The sequence below is a fragment of the Phodopus roborovskii genome, unplaced genomic scaffold (assembly GCF_943737965.1).
Source record: "Phodopus roborovskii unplaced genomic scaffold, PHOROB, whole genome shotgun sequence".
Classification (NCBI taxonomy): Eukaryota; Metazoa; Chordata; class Mammalia; order Rodentia; family Cricetidae; genus Phodopus; species Phodopus roborovskii.
In genome coordinates, this window is record NW_026125444.1 from 513,710 (window position 1) to 521,490 (window position 7,781).

The 7,781-nt window shown below is 39.0% G+C and overlaps 1 pseudogene; it reads right to left on the reverse strand.

The window, feature by feature from the left end:
- Positions 1-6,499: 6,499 nt before the first annotated feature.
- LOC127215473 (proliferation-associated protein 2G4-like) lies at positions 6,500-7,496 on the reverse strand (annotated as a pseudogene).
- Between the last annotated feature and the right edge of the window lie 285 nt (positions 7,497-7,781).

Here is a 7,781-nt window from a genome sequence, read left to right on the forward strand (position 1 = left end):
CTCCATGAAGAAATTTTGATGGACCCAATCCTTTGTAGGACATATGCAATTATAGACAGCTAGATTGATTTCATCAGTCTATGGCCATTTCATGTCCAGCAGATATCTCTTTGTGGCATAAAAACTTATCATCTTATATTCTTGTTCCTTCCCTTTCTGTGATTTACCCTGAGCCTTGAATGTGTGGAAGAAAAACTGGAAACTTACTGAATTATAAGCAAATTCAAAATACAATAAAACAAGTGGTACAGAGATGATTCTCTTCCTAGAAGCTGTAAGTCATTAAACAAGATCCCAGTGATGAGTGTAGGAATTCTTCCTATGAGTCATTACTCAGAGAAGGCCCATAGGTTCTCCAGACAATATAAATTGCCATTATCACTTTTTGTATCTTACCAAAACTTAAAGGTAAAATCATTTGCTGAAGGCCTTTCCCACACACACACTTTGATTAGAAAACACAGTCAAATTAATTTGAGACCGACCAAGAAGTTTCCTCCCTTTCAGATGGACAGAAAATGTTTGGTAAATGATTGAGGGAAAAGAACCATGTACTTCAATGTGTTACAATATTGACCAGTCAGTGGAAAAGGACAACTGGTGGCATCCTTATGATGGGAGTAACTGATACTATCTGATTTGATCTGAGGCTTGTAAATTGTCAGAACCCATGATTCCTGACACTATAAACATGGTGAACAATCTGTGGCTAGCAAGACCATAGGCATTATAGATCAACCTACTCCTAGTGTTTTGCTAAGCAAACATCACTAACCTGTCTTCTAATATTATTTTTACACACCACGGATTAGTATTATCTCCATTCTTTATGGGAAAATCATTATAACTGAGGACTGTGATTAATGTGCAGACTCATAAGTGGTCAAAATGCCAATAATCAGCAATGGTAGACTGTTTGGCCCTAAACATCATATCTATATCATTTCTTCAAGTCAATTACTATGTTGTTCAGTACATTTCTGCATTTCCTTGTTTAATATGAAACTGCAATACTTAAAATCTAAGCAATACTTGGTATATGACTCTTCTCACTAAATTTCTTTATACTAAAATTGCAAATTTTCTATATTTGTAGATTGGTATGATTTAAATCAGTATTCTTAGCTTTACAGTGGCATAAGAACTATATGCCCTCATCAGAAACTACATCACAAGTTTAAATATTGCTCTTTTCCCATGCTGTTGATGAGGTGGTAGCCTCTCTACTGACTCTGTACAGAGGTACACAGTCAGAGAGGGCTGTTAGCAACACAGTTAAAAGGGCAAACCATTGATAGTCTACAGCACATTTGGATTGCTAAGCTATAATGTCCAAAAACTTACAAGTTGTATTTTATCTGGGTGGTAGTGGTAGTACATGCCTTTAATCCCAGAACTGGGGAACTAAATGTGGGCAAATCTCTGAGTTGGAGTCCAGTCTTGCCTAGAGTGAGTTCCGGGACATTCAGGGATACATTGAGAAGTCCTCAAAAAGATTTAAAAAAAAGAAGAAGAAGGAAAGCTAGTGAAAGTAGGAGGATAGGAGGAGTATGAGAAGGAGGAGAAGAAAGAAAAGGAGGAGGAGAGGAAGGAGAAGACGGGAAGGAGAAGGAGGGGAAGTAGAAGGGGAAGGGGGGGAGGAGGAGGTAATGATATTTTTCTTATCACATTGAACAATATCTGGCAGTAGCACTAAAAGAGATCTGTGATTTACTTGGTACAATTTCAGAGGGCAGTCCCTCCTCTTAGAAACACATGTTCCGTCTATAGTGGCAGGAGAGGAAGATGACTTCACATTGCATTTGGTGGATCTGGAAGTCAAGAGACAGAGTGATTGCAGGGATGCAATGTTACTCTCAGTGATCCACTTCGTAAGTACTTAACTAGCTAGCAAGTGGGTATTAAGCATATGAACATTTAGGGAACATTTCTGAATGAATCAGTAATAGCTTTCATAACATTTCTGAGTAAATCAGTAATAGATTTAATAAATGCTTCCTGATTTATATTATAGTCAACATACCATGGGTCTATAGGATATAACCTCACTCATCATATGTCGAGAAGCATCTGTATTTACTTCAGCTAACTAAAATATATGATTAATAAAAAGGGCTGTGATTTAGAGGTCAGTTGAATATCTAGTAAGAATGTCTACTTAATATTCCATATTAATTGTTAATACCTCTTATGTATACTGTGAGCTGGCTTGGATAGTAGTATTATAATTTTAAATACAAAGTTTTATAATGTTTTATTTGAAGATGCTAAAATAATATCCACAATTATATTCTTATAACTGGTCATATTCAGGATCTCAAATGTAGACTTGATTTCTAAGAAAAGACTTCATTAGTATATTTCAAACATATGAAGTGATATATGGGAATCCCTTCTGGAACTTATGGCTTTACATAAGTAAGAATTAAGCCCTTGTGATTATGATGTGCCTGTGCCTTTAAAAGATGCTCTTTTATAAGAATTATCACATATAGTCAAAAACTTCCTCCTGGGCTAGATTTATTTTTAGGTAAAACCACAGAATCAGAATCAAATCAGGCTTCCTGTTATAATGTAAAGTGGAAATATAAAGATGCTGATTGTTTTGTGTTAGGACCAACCGTTTCATTCTATCATCTGTCTTTTTCTATCACCTCCACTGTGATATCTTGGAATGGGGCTCCTGACATGTAATAGAAAACTTCAGAGGAAACATTAATATGTTCCTTAGTTCAAGTAGCTCATGTTATCACAGAAGCAAATGAAAAGTCTCCCGACCTTTTCATTTACTTCTACGACAACATGCTCCGAGAAAAAAGACTTTTACCAGCTGTTTTAGTTTTAAATTACAGTGCCATGATTGGTTTCATTTCTGGGTCACCCATAGCAACCATTACATGTGAGTGCAATATGAGCAATGAATAGATGGGAAATCCTCAAGTATGTAAATTCAAGTTCTCTGAATTATTACCAAGAAAGGCTTGTTAGCAAGATTGTTTATTAATTTCCAGCTTTTTCCTTGTGGCATTTTTATGATCAAATCCAAATCTATTTTAATACCATATAATTTTTAAAAAACCTTTTAAGTTAGTGGGAGTCTAGTTTCTCTGAGACAACATTCTAGAGCTACAAATTGTAACTTTTTGCTACAAACCCCAGCAAGTCAACCAAGTCCATGGCTTTAGAAAGTCAGCTCTCTTCAAAATACTCTTGTGGTTTTTGATTTTTCTTTCAAAGAAAGTCCAGATATGTCAAAAAGGAAGGCAAGCATGATGGCACACATCCTTTAATCCTGGTGCTCAGGATGCAAAGGCAGGATACTCCCAGTGACTTTTCAGCTAGCCTGATCTACATAGTGAGTTCCAGAACAGTAAAAGCTACCTAGCAAGACTGTCAATTCCCACCTTCATTCTCTTCTGGGTTATTTTTTTTCCCACTGGTGGCATTCTCTACAGTTTTAGCAGCATTCTGTTTTCCTAAGTGTTAAAGCTTTTTTTTTTTTAACCTTGCTTCCTGAATCAAGCACTCTCTGGAAACAGAAACCAAAACAACCCCCAAACCCTTGTTATAAACTCAATGTGAAAAGTACACTCTACTACTTGCCTTAGACAAAGAACAAATTCTTGACTTTTATACTTCTTGTTTTTATTTAATTTTATATAACAAAGTCCAACTAAATGAAAACAAACATTTATACAAATATTTGGGAATTTGGGCGTCTTTCTTTCCAAACTACTTCCTGCTGGTAAGGAGAGCTGTCTTGGGGGATTCGAAGAAGATTCAGATATCCTGGCTGGAGTCTGTAGGGCTGTTTTGTCCAGCTGTTTTGAATGTAGGATCAGCTAGTACTCTGTTTCAGGCAGTCTGGGGTGATCAAACCACATTAGTCTGGAAGGAATCCACATCTTTTCATTTTCCCCAGTAACTTGTCCTTCAACTTAAATTTTGGAGTCAAAGCATTTTTTTTTAATTTTTTATTTTACATGTCGATCCCAGTTCCCTCTCCCTCTCTCCCTCCCTCCCTCCCTCCTTCCCTTCCTCCCTCCCCCCCCAGCCCTCCCTCCCTCCTTCCCTTCCTTTTACCCTCTCTGTCCTCTCACATGCACTCTAAACACCCTCCCCTCCCATCCCCCCACCCCAATTCCATATGTAGGGGAATGCCATCCAGTTGGGGTCATGTAGATGTGACAGGTCCCATGAAGTAGGGACTAGGGCTTCTCTCCTGTCTCTAGAATAAGGCAGTTATCCCTCCATGGGGGATATGTTTGGAAAGTCCTTTTGTGAACCAGGGATACATCCTGGCTCCACTGTCTGAGGTCTCTTAGACTGCTGAGTCCTTCTGGCTGAGACCCATATTCAGGGGGGGGGGCCTGAGTCAGTCCCATGGTGGCTTCCCAGCTATCAGTCTAGTGGTCCTTAGCTCCTCCTAGTTCAGGTAAGCTGTCTCTATGGGCTTCTGCGGCATGGTCTTCTCCTCTCCATCTGCTTCTTGGTTCTAGTTCGACTCAGTGTTTATGTATGGGTGTTTGCTCCTATTTTCAACAGGCATTAGTTGAGGGCTCCATGGATAAGTTAGTTGTTGATCTCACTCTCCAGAAAGGGCATTTATGATAGCCTTTCCACGGAAGCTGAGATTGTTAGTTGGGAGCAGTCTTGTAGTTCTCTCGACCTTTCTTTGTGTTCAATTTTATCTTCAAACCAATATCTTGGTGTAACTCTTACCAAACAAGTAAAAGACCTATATAATAAGAACTTTGTGACTCTAAAGAAAGAAATTAAAGAAGATACCAGAAAATGGAAAGACCTCCCATGCTCTTGGATAGGTAGGATAAACATAGTAAAAATGGCAATCTTACCAAAAGCAATCTACAGATTCAATGCAATCCCCATTAAAATCCCACCACAATTCTTCACCGACCTTGAAAGGATAATAATCAACTTTATATGGAAAAACAAAAGACCCAGGATAGCCAAAACAATCCTATACAATAAAAGAACTTCAGGAGGCATCATCATTCCTGACTTTAAGCTCTACTACAGAGCTATAGTTCTGAAAACAGCCTGGTATTGGCATAAAAATAGACAGGAAGACCAATGGAATCAAATTGAAAATCCTGATATTAATCCAGGCACCTATGAACACCTGATTTTTGACAAAACAGCTAAAATTATACAATGGGGCAAAGACAGCATCTTCAACAAATGGTGCTGGCACAATTGGATTAGGGTGTGTAGAAGACTGCAGATAGACCCATGTCTGTCGCCATGCACAAAACTCAAGTCCAAATGGATCAAAGACCTCAACATCAATCTAGCCACATTGAACCTCTTAGAAGAGAAAGTAGGAGGTACCTTTGAACAAATTGGTATAGGAGACCGCTTCTTGAACATAACTCCAGGGGCACAGACACTGAAAGAAACAATTAATAAATGGGACCTATTCAAACTTAGAAGCTTCTGTAAGGCAAAGGACACAGTTGACAAGACCAAACGGCAGCCCACTGACTGGGAAAAGATTTTCACCAATCCTATATCCAACAAAGGGCTGATCTCCAAAATACACAAAGAACTCGGGCAACTAGTCAACAAAACACCAAATAACCCTATTAAAAAAGGGGTACAGAACTGAAGAAAGAATTCTCAATGGAGGAAATCAAAAAGGCTGAAAGACACTTAAGAAAATGCTCCACATCCTTAGCTATCAGGGAAATGCAAATCAAAACAACTTTGAGATACCATCTCAGTCCTGTCAGAATGGCTAAAATTAGAAACACCAATGATGACTCATGTTGGAGAGGATGTGGAGAAAGTGGAACACTCCTCCACTGCTGGTGGGAGTGCAAACTCATACAGCCATTTTGGAGATCAGTATGGCGGTTCCTCAGGAAAATGGGAATTAGTTTACCACAGGACCCGGCAATCCCCCTCTTAGGCATATACCCAAAGGATTCACATCCATGCAACAAATACATCTGTTCAACTATGTTCATAGCAGCACTATAGAACCTGGAAGCAACGTAGATGCCCCTCAATTGAAGAATGGTTAATGAAGATGTGGCACATCTACACAATGGAATACTACTCTGCAGAAAAAAATAATGGTATCTTGAAATTCGCAGGCAAGTGGATGGCACTTGAAGAAACCATCCTGACTGAGGTAACCCAGTCACAAAAAGAGGAACACAGTATGTACTCACTCATATATGGATTTTAGACATAGATCAAATGATCACCAGCCTATAATTCACATCACCAGACGAACTAGGATACAAAGTGTATTCTAAGAGATTCATATAAATTCCCTCACAGAATTGGGAAGGGACAAGTCCCCCAGAGCTCAGGTGAAGTGGGAGAGGACAGCGAATGGAGAGAGTAGTAGGAGAAAATGAGGGGGAGGAGAGGAAGGCATGTGCGACCAGGAGGATTGAGCCTGGTTAGGAATGGAAGATAGGAAAGAGAGAGAGAGACAGAGACAGAGAGTGTTAAGGTTTTTAGAAGTCTAAGGAAGAGCATCTAGCTTTGCATCCTGATCCTCCATCTCAGACTTGTAGATGTCAGGCTCAAAGGAATCATTGGATCCACATGGAGCCATTGGCCATGAGTATTAGCGTAAATTTAAACTAGGCTACAAATTCACCCTCCCTCTCATAGAAAATATCAAATGGCTTCAGTAGCTCTGATTTGACACACTGCGCCATACCCATTGAAACCTTCTTCTTATCTTCAAATGCTCTTCAAGTAAAAAGCATGACATGAAAAATCTCATTCCCCCTTACTTAAAATGGTATTTGAAGGTTTCATTTTCAGGCCATATTACTCAGAGGGGTATCATTTGTGAATGGTGGTTCTCTGTCATGCATTTTGGCCTTGCCTTCTCCTTAGCTGGAAAAGACTCCCACAGCATAAATTTGAGGTACTTCAAAATCCCAAGCAGCCTTTCACACTCTGTCTGCTGGTCTGTATGATTCTAGACAATGGTTTTATCTCCATAGATTACATGCTACTTCAATTGGTATGAAAACCTAACATCTATTGGTATGTAATTTAATGAGTGGGTGATTTTATTCTAGGTTTCTATCACTTGTATATTCTGGTTTCCAGGTTTGATACAAAAGTAATTGGCCTTAATGACATCAACTTTCTGCGTAGTTACTTGGGTTCCCTAAACTATACCAATATTATAGATGAAGCCATCCACATGTATCTCAAGGTAAATGTTTTACCAAGTCACCTTCCTTGAGTATATAGTCATAGTCACTCTCCAAAGGGGATAAGAGGAGTACATAGTTATTTACTGAAATGCTAATATGAAAGGCCATACACACATTTCTTCATTTCCTTTTCTTTCTTCAAATTTTCCTTATCTCTGCCACAATCATTTGCATCATCTTTCTCACAAAGGGTCAATACTGATATGCATAAACCCAAAGTTTCAATTTGGTCATTGCTAGGTCCTCAGCTACAGTTTGCTCCTGCTGCTAGCCTTCCCCTAACATCTTCTAACCACAAATCCTTAAGCCTCACTTTCCTTGGGCTGCAGCTTGTCTACCTTCCCAGCTACAAACTGTGGCCAGTCTCTATGACCCCAATATAAAAACACTAGGAAGTAAGGGATTGAGAGTGGGAGGGCTGACAGAGAGCCCCTTGTAGCTTTTAAAAACTCGTGTCCTTTAAAAATGACTAAATCATTATACCTTACATTTACAACAGGAAAAGTATCTATCAGGTTGGGGGACTAGTTCATTTGTTCTGCTGACAAGCTTTATGCAAATACAGGAAGG